Consider the following 15,931-nt stretch of genomic DNA (forward strand, 5'->3'; position numbering starts at 1 on the left):
AACAAGAATGGGAAATAATTCCACTTTCAAAGCTTCAACAATTAGTGTCCTCAGTTCCCAAAGATTTATTGAGTGTTGTTAAAAGAAAAGGTGATGTAACACAGTGGTGAACATGCCTTTTCCCAACTACTTTGGCACGTGTTGCAGCCATGAAATTCTAAGTTAATTATTATTTGCAAAAAAAAATAAAATAAAGTTTATGAGTTTGAAAATCTAATATGTTGTCTTTGTAGTGCATTCAATTGAATATGGGTTGAAAAGGATTTGCAAATCAATGTATTCCGTTTATATTTACATCTAACACAATTTCCTAACGCATATGGAAACGGGGTTGGTATATTTTTATATTTTTTCCCCTAATCTTTTTCTATTTTTCATAAATTTTTGAAAACGCTCCAGAAAGCCACTAGTGCAGCGCTACAGAGCCGCATGCGGCTCTAGAGCCGCGGGTTGCCGAACCCCGAACTAGATGGTTCCAATAAAATATTAAAAGTAATATCCAGATTATAAAAAAAATGCTAATCTTGGTAATTAATTGAACATCAAAAGGAAGCCGCTTTGCATTGAGCAAATGGCGACGCAGGCTGCATTCACCCGACCTCCGGAGTCTCCGATAAGCGACAAGGGATCATGGGAAATGGTCGTTTCGAGTCCACCGGTCTTTTCACTCGCCGCAATGTGTGAGTCAAGTCCAACACGCCGGTGGTGTGACTTCAGTGATGGTCTTGTGGGACGCCGACACGGGCTTTATTTAGCATCACTTCATTTCACTGAAGCACGACAATGCAATATTACAGTGTGTTTGCTGTGATATTACGCAAAAACTACACAAAAAAGTTAAAGTACCAATGATTGTCGCACACACACTAGGTGTGGCAAAATTATTCTCTGTATTTGACCCATCACCCTTGATCACCCCCTGGGAGGTGAGGGGAGCAGTGAGCAGTAGCGGTGGCTGCGCCCGGGAATCATTTTGGTGATTTAAAACGCAATTCCAACCCAAGCAAGGAGGTAATGGGTCCCTTTTTCTATAGTCTTTGGTATGACTTGGCCGGGGTTTGAACTCACAACCTACCTGATATCAGGGCGCTTGACCACTAGGTTAGAGTGTCCGCCCTGAGATCAGTAGGTAACCATGAAATATTAAGTATGAGTGGAAACACGTAAGAAGTCACAAAATGGTAAGGCATATCCAGATGACCGTTCCTCAATTTTGAGTCACATATGGTTTTGATAGTAGCAGAGACCTGTGTTATAAAACAATAAAATACAGTATCATTTATTTGCAATTTTAATGAAAAATGCTATTATGTGCTCTCGCTGTGTATTGTTGTTGTTGTTGTTGATTAAAACTATGAATGTGACATTTTTTGGGGGTTTTGTAGAATTTCTTGTTTTTAGTACTCTTATTTTGCTCTACTTCCTGTGTGACTCCTTGTTTTGCTGCATCCTTGACTTTCTGTTTAGTTTCCTGCCAACGCACCTGTTTTCTATTTGTAATCAAGTCTGTTTAGGTTCACCTGCTGCTCCTTGTCAGCGCTGAATTATTGCTTTTTTCTCAGTGTGCATAAGTTACTCTGCCTTTTGTTTATTCTGCTTCTTGCTAAGTAAATGATTGAACTATTAGACCTGCACGCCACCATCTGTCTCTGCATCCTGGGGTCGCGCCAACAGCAACAACGTGACAATCAAGGAGGTGGTCTGGGAAGTAGAGGAGCAATATTCAGTGTTTTATTGTTCATAGTTAGTATTGTTAAACCCCACATTCTGTATTTTCATGTACATTTTCAGTCTTATTTGTGTCTTATTTAGGAGTGGCGCGGTTGGGAGAGTGGCCGTTCCAGCAACCTGAGGGTTCCTGGTTCAATCCCCACCTTCTACCAACTTCGTCACGTGAAGTGAAGTGAATTATATTTATATAGCGCTTTTTCTCTAGTGACTCAAAGCGCTTTACATAGTGAAACCCAATATCTAAGTTACATTCAAACCAGTGTGGGTGGCACTGGGAGCAGGTGGGTAAAGTGTCTTGCCCAAGGACACAACGATGGCGGATGCGGGAATCGAAACTGCAACCCTCAAGTTGCTGGCACGGCCGCTCTACCAACCGAGCTAAACCGCCGTTGTATCCTTGAGCAAGACACTTCACCCTTGCTCCTGATGGGTCGTGGTTAGGGCCTTGCATGGCAGCTCCCGCCATATGTGTGTGTTAATGGGTGAATGTGGAAATAGTGTCAAAGCGCTTTGAGTACCTTAAAGGTAAAAAAGCGCTACACAAGTATAACCCATTTAACTAAACAGACCATCTCAAAAATGGAATAAACAATCGTTTTTTTACTGAATTATTTGACAGTCAGAATGTACATAAAAATACATAATGTGGGATTTACAAGATCAACTATGAACAATAAAACACTGAATATTGAGACAGTGTGAATGTTGATCCTCTACTTCCCTGACCACCGTCTTAAATCGACACATTCTATAATCGAGCATAGTTAGAAAATATTAATTATATTAATTATTTTGAAATATGCCCAGAAAGCCCAGGTAACTGTCTTTATTATGCTGTTTTGCAAGATCCGTGTCATGTGACTTCAAACTTAAAACCTTTTTCCTACGGTTTGAACCCTGCAGCGAATTTATTGATTTTTTTTTGTGTTCACCAAATAGTTTTCATACAACACAGATAAAGACACCGAAAAGGTGTGTCATTGTTTGTGCTACGGTGCCATCCTTTGGACGAGTTCGCTCAATGCTAGTGCAGCGTGTTGAAAAATGTACTTCCTGTTTTGTGCCTTGAACCGGAAATGTTCATCCATAGTGTCTCTGCTCGAAATGATTCTTAATTCATCACTTCAAGCAGCGTTTGTTAATTTTACACTATCACTCAAACAATCCATACTTATTAAACCCATGTGTGATGTCTGAAGGAGTGTTTTCATGCATACCGTATTTCCTTGAATTGCCGCAGGGCATATAGTATGCACCTGCCTTTAATTACTGCCGGGTCAAACTCGCTTTGCAAAATAATTAGCGCATGCTTCGTATTACCACCTGGTCAAACTCGTGACGTCACGAGTGACCCTTCCCCTGTCATCATTTTCAAAAACGAGGAGGCCGATTTCAATACCGGTAATTTGAAATTGCATTAAGGGAAGAAGATTAAGAGCTATTCAGTAGGATTTAAGGTCCAAGCTTACATCACACTCAAATTTTTACTGCATGCCTTTGGTAAGTTCCGGAGTGAGAAGAGGTTTTAAAATAATTAGCGCATGCTTACTTTTACCGCATGCCTTTGATAAGCGCAGGAGTGAGAAGAGGTTTTAAATTCAAGGAAATACGGTATTTGTATGTGCTATCCTAATGTAATCAAGCTAGTGTCATTAGCATTAGCGGATAGGCTAACATGTTTACAAGTGTCTGTGTTAGTATTATTAACTTACAATGGCATTATTTTTGTACTGTTTCAGTACTGTAATTTTACCAAAACGTCACCATGGAGTTATTGGGTCTTTTTAGCTGATTGGAGAGCTAGCTTCCGCAGCTCGTGGGTCCATGACGATGAGTTTTGTTTTGTTTAAACAGCCATTTTACTGCCGTGTTACAGGCACTATTTGGAAACAAAACAAAAGTTCAAGTTAAAGTACCAATGATTGTCACACACACACTAGTTGTGGTGAAATGCATTTGACCCATCCCCTTGTTCACCCCCCTGGGCGGGGAGGGGAGCAGTGAGCAGCAGCGGTGGCCGCGCCCGGGAATAATTTTTGGTGATTTAACCCCCAATTCCATTCCTTGATGCTGAGTGCTAAGCAGCGAGGTAATGGGTCTCCGTCTTTGGTATGACTCGGCCGGGGTTTGAACTCATGACCTACCAATCTCAGGGTGGACACTCCAACCACAAGGCCAGTAGTTATGTGAATAAATAGTTACAAAAACGGTATACATCTGCGGCTTACGGTATAGTCCGCGGCCTATTTATTTATTTCAAAATTTGGTGGGTGCGGCCTAAACACCGCTGTGCTCAATAGCCCGGAAAATACTGTAGTTTATGTACAAATACTTGTTGACTGTTTTGTGGGCTTTACAACGCTGTGATGTTTCAAAGCCAGAGGGCGACAGGCAAGCGTCAGGCTGCCATCATTAACACGCCTTTTGCCTTTCCCAACATTTCCCGCCGTACCATGTGGCGATTAATGGGGTGTGTGCGACATTAAATGCGCCTTCATCGAGACAGTTGAGCCGTGGGTGCACCTTTTAAAAGGGGGAGCTGTCTGTGAACCGCCTGTACACGCCCCCTTACTTGTTTCCTGCCACATCAATAAAAAACACTGCCTTCAGCTTCATGCCTTCTAAACCAGTTAATGAGCAGATTACATTATCCAACCTTGGTTTACTGGAACAAACTGGTCAACAGTCGCCTCGTCGCCTCCGACAAATATCCTTTCAAGAGGAAAAGAAAGGGAATGTTAACGTGTAAACAACAATTACAGTTTGTGAGCATCTTTATCACTCACTGTCATACGCTTCCAGTCACTTGAAAAAAGCCTTTTATTAATCTAATCCATTATTTTTTGTTGATATTATTAATATTATTATTATAAGCAGTAGTACTAGTCATTCATGCTTTAGTTTAGTCTTGCAATGCTGAGGTGATATTGCATCAATATCTAACTAAATCGATATTCTGATGGAAATCAAACATGCATACCTTAAGAGAAAGCGATTGCAGCTATTTAGGACACAACACTTCTCAGACGGCAAGAGAACTTTCGAATGTCCAGGTCAGCTGTGACTCTAATTATCTAAAAACTTTGTCCATTTGTCAAAGGAGAGACAACGAGAATGCGAGCTCCCGTGGATGTGATAGCGTGTGCTTTGTATTACCTGGCCGACGAGGAAAGACTACAGAAAACATTGAATGCTTTTGGACTGACAAAGCAGACTGAATCAGTTATTGTCCGCCATGTATGTCGCGGACTCAACGTCTAGGTCCAGAGTATGTGAAGTCACCAAAAAGGAATAGACAATGAATGTGAAGGCAAAAGAGTGAGGAGTGTCCTGACCAGATATCTAGATCCCTACATTAATTGTAACAAAATGTTCTTTATCACATTGTTTACTTTCACATGTCCATTAACTATTTTATTCATTTATGACGGCTCAGGTGTGATTCACTACAATAGGGCCCCAGAGCGCACTGGATTCCAGTTAATTGAAATACCACAACACTGGATATTGTTCAGATCAGTGGCCTTGTGGTTAGAGTGTCTGCCCTGAGATGGGTAGGTTGTGAGTTCAAACCCCGGCCGAGTCATACCAAAGACTATAAAAATGGGACCCATTACCTCCCTGCTAGGCGCTCAGCATCAAGGGTTGGAATTGGGGGTAAAATCACCAAAAATAATTCCTGGGCGCAGCCACCGCTGCTGCTCACTGCTCCCCTCACCTCCCAGGAGGTGATCAAGGGTGAAAATTCAGAGAATAATTTCACCACACCACGTGTGTGTGTGACAATCATTGGTACTTAAAATTTTTAATAAGTTAAATTTAAGAACTTGCACACAAAGCAACACTGGAGGTGACTATGACATGCGCATTTTCCGCGCATGCGTACTAGGTCGCCTTGCGCCGGCGGACGTAGGGAGCAGGGCGTCTTAAACGATCATTGTGTGTGTGTGTGTGGACAAGGATAAGGTTAGGTGGGATTTACCCTGGATAACCTTAGTGTAGAAGAGGCCTGAGTCCACTTTGAGTGCTTGTTTCCTGGCCGACTGCTTGAGCCTTTGTGCGACTGTAAAAGGCATCATGTGAAAAAAAAGTATGGAAATATGGCGCCGTTTGACTTTACGAGAATCGGTACCCGATAGAACCAAAACTCTTCTGTGGGTTGGCATGAAAAGTACTGATTTCCGTACACATCCCTAAAGGCCTACTGAAACCCACTACTACCCACCACGCAGTCTGATAGTTTATATATCAATGATGAAATATTAAAATTGCAACACATGCCAATACGGACCTTTCAATCAATCAATCAATCAATGTTTATTTATATAGCCCCAAATCACAAATGTCTCAAAGGACTGCACAAATCATTACGACTACAACATCCTCGGAAGAACCCACAAAAGGGCAAGGAAAACTCACACCCAGTGGGCAGGGAGAATTCACATCCAGTGGGACGCCAGTGACAATGCTGACTATGAGAAACCTTGGAGAGGACCTCAGATGTGGGCAACCCCCCCCCCTCTAGGGGACCGAAAGCAATGGATGTCGAGCGGGTCTAACATGATACTGTGAAAGTTCAATCCATAGTGGCTCCAACACAGCCGCGAGAGTTCAGTTCAAGCGGATCCAAGACAGCAGCGAGAGTCCCGTCCACAGGAGACCATCTCAAGTGGAGGAGGATCAGCAGCGTAGAGATGTCCCCATCCGATACAGGCGAGGGGTCCATCCTGGGTCCCGACGAGCGGTCCATCCTGGGTCTCGACTCTGGACAGCCAGTACTTCATCCAGGGTCATCGGACCGGACACCCTCCACAAGGGAGGGGGGGACATAGGAGAAAGAAAAGAAGCGGCAGATCAACTGGTCTAAAAAGGAGGTCTATTTAAAGGCTAGAGTATACAGATGAGTTTTAAGGTGAGACTTAAATGCTTCTACTGAAGTAGCATCTCGAACTGTTACCGGGAATTGCAATTTAGTAAACTAAATTGCAATTCCCGGGAGTTTCTTCTTGAAAATGTCGCGTAATGATGACGTGTTCGCGTGACGTCACGGGCTGTTAAGAAGTATGAGTGCTGCACACACACACAGCTAAAAGTCGTCTGCTTTAACGGCATAATTACAGTATTTTGGAGATCTGTGTTGCTGAATCTTTTGCAATTTGTTCAATTAATATTGGAGAAGTCAAAGTACAAAGATGGAGTTGGGAAGCTTTAGCCTTTAGCCACACAAACACACGGTGATTCCTTGTTTAAAATTCCCGGAGGTGAAACTTTACTATGGATCAGAGCGCAATCAAGCGAACATGGATCCCGACGGAATGTCAACCAGCAGGTTTCGGTGAGAAAATTGTGGTAAAAAGTCGCTTCTTACCAGAGATCAGGTGAGCTTGTGCTGTCCTTAAAGCTGCCGTCGACTGCCCTGAGACATTGGCGTCAAGACGCCCGTGGACACACCCCTCCGACTATAAGATACTGTTAAACTCACTAAAACACTAGCAACACAATAGAAAAATAAGGGATTTCCCAGAATTATCCTAGTAAATGTGTCTAAAAACATCTGAATATGTCCCAATGCAATCGCGTTTTTTTTTAACTTTTTTTTTTTTTTTTCTAGTCCGTCGCTATCAATATCCTCAAACACGAAACTTTCATCCTCGCTCAAATTAATGGGGAAATTGTGGTTTTCTCGGTCCGAATAGCACTTTTTGTTGTAGGCTCCCATTAAAAAGAATGTGAATATGTGAGGAGCCATCAACATTTGACGTCATCGTCTGCGACTTCCGGTAAAGGCAGGGCTTTTCTGTTAGCGGCCGAAAGTTGCAAACTTTATCGTGGATGTTCTCTACTAAATCCTTTGAGCAAAAATATGGCAATATCGCGAAATGATCAAGTATGACACATAGAATGGACCTGCTATCCTCGTTTAAATAAGAAAATCTCATGGTGCAACTATGAAAAAAAATACTGAAATGGCTCAAATGGCAGGTACAGTAATAGGGCACTTTCAGAATGTCTGTAGTACCACGTGGAGGTCAGATGTCAACACAGCATACAGCACAGGTGCAACAGCTGACGATGAAATGAAGCAAAGTGCATGGAGTGTACCCACAACACACCGGACAGGTTGTATTTGCTCTCCAGATGATTGATGTTTGCCTGTAAGAATACTGACACGGCCCTGGATGACATAAAGACGAGAGCAATGAATGACGCATGTCGTAGCCTGGACGTGAACCTCCGACTCCAACAAATGCGCTCCCTCACTTGACTCTGGGCACTGTGACAGAAAGCAGCCCCTGAGATGAAAGCTGTAGACATCCGGAATAATTCCAAACAGATCGACGAGGTGAAAGTCCCATCTGGCGAATGCATTTAATTCAACGCAGACGATAAAAATAGAGAATCGGATTATTCTTGTTTGACTCAGCTTATTGTGACACGTTAGTCAGGCGACGGGATAAATGTTTAGCGGAATGTGCAGCGTCTGCACTTCACTATCTTCTACAAAAAGTGCACCGTCAGAAAAAGAGAACGTTTGAGCACACATACACTACAAAAAGTCAAAATTGTTTCTCTCGTTTTGATGAAATAACATTAGAAGAATTGTTACAACGTGTAAATGGAATAAAACAAACAACATGTTTACTTGACCCACTTCCTGGGAAACTTATCAAGGAGCTTTTTGTATTATTAGGTCCATCAGTGCTAAATATTATAAACTTATCACTTTCCTCGGGCACTGTTCCCCTAGCATTCAAAAAAGCGGTTATTCATCCTCTCCTTAAAAGACCTAACCTCGATCCTGACCTCATGGTAAACTACTCACCTTCCCTTTATTTCGAAAATCCTCGAAAAAATTGTTGCAGAGCAGCTAAATGAACACTTAGCGTTTAACAATCTATGTGAAACCTTTCAATCCGGTTTCAGGGCAAATCACTCGACAGAGACAGCCCTCGCAAAATTGACTAATGATCTATTGCTAACGATGGACTCTGATGCGTCATCTATGTTGCTGCTCCTCGATCTTAGCGCTGCTTTCGATACCGTCGATCATAATATTTTATTAGAGCGTATCAAAAACACGAATTGGTATGTCAGACTCAGCCCTGTCTTGGTTTAACTCTTATCTTACTGATAGGATGCAGTGCGTCTCCCATAACAGTGTGACCTCGGACTATGTTAAGGTAATGTGTGGAGTTCCCCAGGGTTCGGTCCTTGGCCCTGTACTCTTCAGCATCTACATGCTGTCGCTAGGTGACGTCATACGCAAATACGGTATTAGCTTTCACTGCTATGCTGATGACACACAACTCTACATGCCCCTAAAGCTGACCAACACGCCGGACTGTAGTCAGTTGGAAGCGTGTCTTAATGAAATTAAACAATGGATGTCCGCTAACTTTTTGCAACTTAACGCCAAAAAAACAGAAATGCTGATTATCGGTCCTGCTAGACACCGACCTCTATTTAATAATACAACTTTAACATTTGACAACCAAATAATAAAACAAGGTGACTCGGTAAAAAATCTGGGTATTATTTTCGACCCAACACTCTCCTTTGAGTCACACATTAAAAGCGTTACTAAAACGGCCTTCTTTCATCTCCGTAATATCGCTAAAATTCGCTCCATTTTGTCCACTAAAGACGCCGAGATCATTATCCATGCGTTTGTTACGTCTCGTCTCGATTACTGTAACGTATTATTTTCGGGTCTCCCCATGTCTAGCATTAAAAGATTACAGTTGGTACAAAATGCGGCTGCTAGACTTTTGACAAGAACAAGAAAGTTTGATCAAATTACGCCTGTACTGGCTCACCTGCACTGGCTTCCTGTGCACTTAAGATGTGACTTTGAGGTTTTACTAATTACGTATAAAATACTACACGGTCTAGCTCCAGCCTATCTTGCCGATTGTATTGTACCATATGTCCCGGCAAGAAATCTGCGTTGAAAAGACTCCGGCTTATTAGTGATTCCTAGAGCCCAAAAAAAGTCTGCGGGCTATAGAGCGTTTTCCGTTCGGGCTCCAGTACTCTGGAATGCCCTTCCGGTAACAGTTCGAGATGCTACCTCAGTAGAAGCATTTAAGTCTCACCTTAAAACTCATCTGTATACTCTAGCCTTTAAATAGACCTCCTTTTTAGACCAGTTGATCTGCCGCTTCCTTTCTTTCCCCTATGTCCCCCCCTCCCTTGTGGAGGGGGTCCGGTCCGATAACCATGGATGAAGTACTGGCTGTCCAGAGTCGAGACCCATGATGGACCGCTCGTCGGGACCCAGGATGGACCGCTCGCCTGTATCGGTTGGGGACATCTCTACGCTGCTGACCCGCCTCCGCTTGAGATGGTCTCCTGTGGACGGGACTCTCGCTGCTGTCTTGGATCCGCTTGAACTGAACTCTCGCGGCTGTGTTGGAGCCACTATGGATTGAACTTTCACAGTATCATGTTGGACCCGCTCGACATCCATTTCTTTCGGTCCCCTAGAGGGGGGGGGGGGGTTGCCCACATCTGAGGTCCTCTCCAAGGTTTCTCATAGTCAGCATTGTCACTGGCGTCCCACTGGATGTGAATTCTCCCTGCCCACTGGGTGTGAGTTTTCCTTGCCCTTTTGTGGGTTCTTCCGAGGATGTTGTAGTCGTAATGATTTGTGCAGTCCTTTGAGACATTTGTGATTTGGGGCTATATAAATAAACATTGATTGATTGATTGATTGATAACTTTACCATGAACTGATTAACGTGGACCCACACTTAAACAAGTTGAAAAACTAATTCGGGTGTTACCATTCAGTGGTCAATTGTACGGAATATGTACTGTACTGTGCAATCTACTAATAAAAGTCTCAATCAATCAATCAATCAATCAAAAACAAGGTTTTCCAAAATAAGAGAACAACTTCAACTGAAGATATGGGAAAAAAGTGCAGACATGGCACTGCCATATTTATTATTGAAGTCACAAAGTGCATTATTTTTTTTAACATGCCTCAAAACAGCAGCTTGGAATTTGGGACATGCTCTCCCTGAGATAATCCTACTACCCACTACAATTATGGGAAATACAATTGTGGTGGGCGTGGCCCGCAGACCTACAGCGAAGCGTGGCAGAACTGGCTTCGAGATTAGCGACAGGTGAGTGGATGACACAGCTGAGAGTGTTTGTCTAGTCACCTGTCGCTCTCTTAAAGGCAGCAGTCGGGAAGGGGAAGGGGTGGTTGATGGTCGTTGTCGGTTGGTAGTGGAGCAGGAGCAGGAGTGAGAGCGACAGCGAGACTGACCCACAAGACACAATTGCTAAAAAGCAAAGCCAAAGACGATTTATTACAAAAAATAAAAATTTTGTGAACCCGGAAGAGCCTATCATGTCAATGCTTGGTGGTCCGAAGAACCGGGAAGAAAGAGTCTTCCACAACAATATTTTGACTTTCACGAAGTGCATTTTTAAAAAATTTTTTAAACATGCCTCAAAACAACAGCTACAAAAACAATGAAGGCACACAGCTTCGGTCCAGAGTGCACTAGAGCATACTTGCCAACCTTGAGACCTGCGAATTCGGGAGACAGGGATAGGTGGGGTTTGGGGGGTGTATATCGTAGCGTCCCGAAAGAGTTAGTGCTGCAAGGGGTTCTGAATATTTGTTCTGTTGTTTTTCTGTTAGGTTACGGTGCGGATGTTCTCCCCAAATGTGTTTGTCATTCTTTTTTGGTGTGGGTTCACAATGTGGCGCATATTTGTAACAGTGTTTAAAGTTGTTTATACGGCCACCCTCAGTGTGATCTGTATGGCTGTTGACCAAGTATGACTTGCATTCACTTGCGTGTGTGAAAAGCTGTGGATATGTGATTGGGCCGGGACGCAAAGGCAGTGCCTGTAAGGTTTATTGACGCTCTGTACTTCGCCCTATGTTCATGTACACATCTGTATTTTAAAAAGTCATACATTTTTCTCTTTGAAAATGATACTGATAATTTACAAACCGATACCGATAATTTCCAATATTACAATTTAAAGCATTTATCGGCCGATAATATCGGAAGTTCGATATTATCGGACATCTCTAGTCCAAACAGAGATTGCATGTGTAACATTGAGAGAACTGTGAACATATCTATTCGAGCCCAAATCTGCACACCAGAACTTTAAAGCTGCTGTTCACAACAAGCAACATTTTTTCCCCTTTTTTTTCTTCCCCCCACAGACAACAAAAGTCGCAGATTTCCAAGAACATTGAACACTTCCAGAGGCAGGACACTAATGTACGATCCCAGTCGTGCATTGAGGACATTGTTCTATTATAAACAATACAGAGAGAGCGACTCTGAGAATGAGAGAGGCCGTGTTCTGTAAACAGACAGAAATAGTCAGTGTTCCCATCAGGCTAAACAGGAAACCCAGCCAATTAGCTGTTTATTCGGAAGCCGACTTCCAGGGTCAGGCCTGGGAGAGAGCGCACTTCCTAGACGGCCATTATGCAGACAGAATTGAGTGCAGGCAGGTGGCTGCTGACACCCATGACAGTGAACTAAGCCCAACCAATATAAGAAATGCACACGTGTAATTTCTTCCTCCTCGATACATCTGCCCTGCTGCCGACTGAGGCCTCTCTCAGACTCAAAAGACAGACTGCATTAATCCGATGAACAATACGACACATGGTGAAGCTGCACGCTAACTCGGGCCAGACTCCCTCACAGCTGCGTTTAGCGTCTACTTAAGGTCCGGCTAATTGAGTTGATGTCATTTATGTGAGGTGTGGGGCCCCGGCGTCAGGCTCCAGAGTCTCATTCAATGACGTCGTGTAATCCGTTTACGCGTGAGATGAAAACACTGCATGGATGTGAGCAGCGAGGACACTCGGGACATGCTGCTCAAGTCACGGTTGAGCTGGTGACACATCAAACATTAGTGATGCGATACCTTGACCCGATACAGTGGAACCTCGATTTACTTGAACATATCCATCCATCCATTTTATACCGCTTGTCCCTTTTGGGGTCGCCGGGGGTCGCCGGAGCCAATCTCAGCTGCATTTGGCCGGAAAGCGGCGTACACCCTGGACAAGTCGCCACCGCATCGCAGGGCCAACACAGATAGACAGACAGCATTCACACACTAGGGCCAATTTAATGTTGCCAATCAACCTATCCCCAGGTGCATGTCTTTGGAAGTGGGAGGAAACCGGAGTACCCAGAGGGAACCCACGGAGTCACACAGAAAGAAAGATCCCGAGCCCGGGATTGAACCCAGGACTGCTCAAGATTGTGAGGCAGATGCACTAACCCTTCTCCCACCGTGCTTCCCATTTGAAATGCTCACTTGAACATAGTTTGTGAATAAATAAGTTTGTACAGTGAAGTAAATTTCTCCATAAAAATTATGTAGTTTTCTTTTAATGACACTTCTCTGTATGTTTCTGATTTCCTTTTACTCAGTTATTGTGATTCTCTATAAGACTGTGATGAACTCCTCTCTGGGGAGGAGGGCGGGGGGTACTAGGATGACAGGGGATGCAAAACAATAACAGTGCAATACTTTTTCATAACATGGTCACTACTTCCTAGTTTCTCTTGTTATATTCTTATTTTACTGTTATGTTTTTATTCCCATTGTTGCTTTTTATTTGTATTCTTATTGTAATATTTCTGTATTTTGTTTCCATTTAAACCCCCATTATTTACTTTTTACTTTTTTAAATTATCTCAACCCTGTACACTGCTGCTGGAATTTTAATTTTCCTGAAGGAACTCTCCTGAAGGAATCAATAAAGTAATATCTATCTATCTATCCATCTATCTATCTATCTATCTATCTATGAAGAAGAAGGCAGTACACTGCTACACACTGTGACTGAAATGTAGGATGGGGCGTGGGTGGGGGTGTTATTATTTTACTTTTCTTATTTATCTGTATTTTGGGGGGGGGCAAGGGGCAAAACAACAAGTGTCTGTTTTCACCTTACCTGTATTAGAATAGAATAAAATAGAATAGAATAGAATATATATTTATTGTCACTGTAAATTGTACAATGAAATTGTAAGAAAAAAACTATCCATCCGTCCATTTTTCTACCGCTTACTCCCTTTGGGGTCACGGGGTGCCCTGGTGCCTATCTCAGCTACAATCCGGCGGAAAGCGTCGAACACCCTGGACAAGTGGCCACCTCATCGCAGAAGCAAAAACTAATTTAGTGCAAATTCATGATAACACATAAAAATATAGGAACATAGATAAATAGATACAAATACATAAAATAAATACAAATACTAAGCACACAGCTCACATGCACAGTTATTATTGTATTGTGTTCAGCCACGCTATTGCTCTCGGTTAAAAAGTGTTCTTAAATCTGTTTGTCCGCCATTTTATTGTCCTGTATCGTCTGCCCGAGGGCAGCAGTTCAAAAAGTTTTTGTCCAGGGTGAGATGGGTCCCTTATGATGTTTTGGGCCTTTTTGAGGCACTGTACAGTTCATCTAGGGAAGGTAGAGAGAGCAGCCAGTGATCTTCATGTCACGGAGAGAACATGCAAACTCCACACAGAAAGATCCCGAGCTTAGAATTGAACCCAGGACCTTTATATTGTGAGGCAGACACACTAACCCCTCTCCCACCGTGCTGCCCAATACTAATAATGTGGACATGAAAAATGGGTTGCAGACCCGACAAAAGTCCATATTTTAGTAGAAGTTTGAAAACTTTGAACAAAATATTAAAGTTAAAAAGTTAAAGTACTAATGATTGTCATACACACACATTAGGTGTGAGGAGATCATTCTCACCCCCTGGGAGGTGGGGGGAGCAGTGAGCAGCAGCGGTGGCCGCGCCCGGGAATCTTTTTTGGTGATTTAACCCCCAATTCCAATCCTCGATGCTGAGTGCCAAGCAGGGAGGTGATGGGTCCCATTTTTATAGTATTTGGTATGACTCGGCCGGGGTTTGAACTCACGACCTACTGATTTCAGGGCGGACACTCTAATGAAGCGCTATACACTAATATAACAATAATAATAATAGTAATATCAAACAAACATAACAAAGGGGTAATGGATCAACTTTCTATTGATTAAAAAGTCAAAACAACAAACTGAACTGCCCTCCCACCATGCTTGCCAACCCTCCCGATTTTCCCGGGTGACTCAAGAATTTCAGTGCCCCTCCCGAAAATCTCTCAGGGCAACCATTCTCCCGAATTTCTCCCGGTTTCCGGTTATTGGGGGTGTGCCTTAAAGTCACTGCCTTCAGCGCCCTCTACAACTTATTGTTATACGTCCGCTTATCCTCAATACAAACAGTCACAAAATATATGCGACTTTTACACACAGATAAGTGGATGCATGCATACTTGGTCAACAGCTATACAGGTCACACTGAAGGTGGCCGTATAAACAACTTTGACACTGTTACAAATATAAGCCACACTATGAACCCACACCAAATAAGAATGATAAACACATGTCGGGAGAACATCCGCACTGTAACACAACATAAACACAACAGAACAAATACCCAGAATCCCTAGCAACACTAACTCTTCCGGGATTCTACAAAGTACACCCGCCCCGCTACCACCAACCTCCCCACACTCCTCCCATCTCCCGAATGTGGTGCTCTCAAGGTTGACAAGTATGCCTCCAACACACACTGTCACTAGGACTGTGGCGCACTCAGTTTAAAATAGTACAAAAAAATAACTATTACAGGCATATTGCTACAATGTTTAAGAATAAAATGTTAAAATAATTTTACTTTCTTGATTAATCAGCAGCGGAAAAGAAGGGAACAAGGAAGGGTGATACTTTCTGGACATTTTAAACCACATATCACGTGTCTATTGCTTTCTTCGGACTCACATTGAGTTAGCAAAACTACAAAAATGCAGTAAAAAGGCAACAACAACAAAAATTTCAATGGAACGGCTGCCAGGCAAAAACTGACTGCCTTGCAGGGACAAAATGGGTGGATAAAACATTTGTAAATAGAGACAAGGTTTGTATACCAAAGCATTGTGTCCTGGGCATGACGTTATGGGGTCTTGGGGCACTAGAGGTTAACCCCTTTTCTACTGTTACCCCAGGTGGCCCTTGGCAAAGGCCTAGTAGTACCTGACTGCCCCCTAGCCAGGGATACGGTGAAGACCTCAACAGCGGAGCAGGCGGAAGATGGTAGATTTAAGAACTACCACAACGGCTGCGATGGTG

This window comes from Nerophis ophidion, linkage group LG07, assembly GCF_033978795.1.
Source record: "Nerophis ophidion isolate RoL-2023_Sa linkage group LG07, RoL_Noph_v1.0, whole genome shotgun sequence".
NCBI classification, from domain to species: Eukaryota; Metazoa; Chordata; class Actinopteri; order Syngnathiformes; family Syngnathidae; genus Nerophis; species Nerophis ophidion.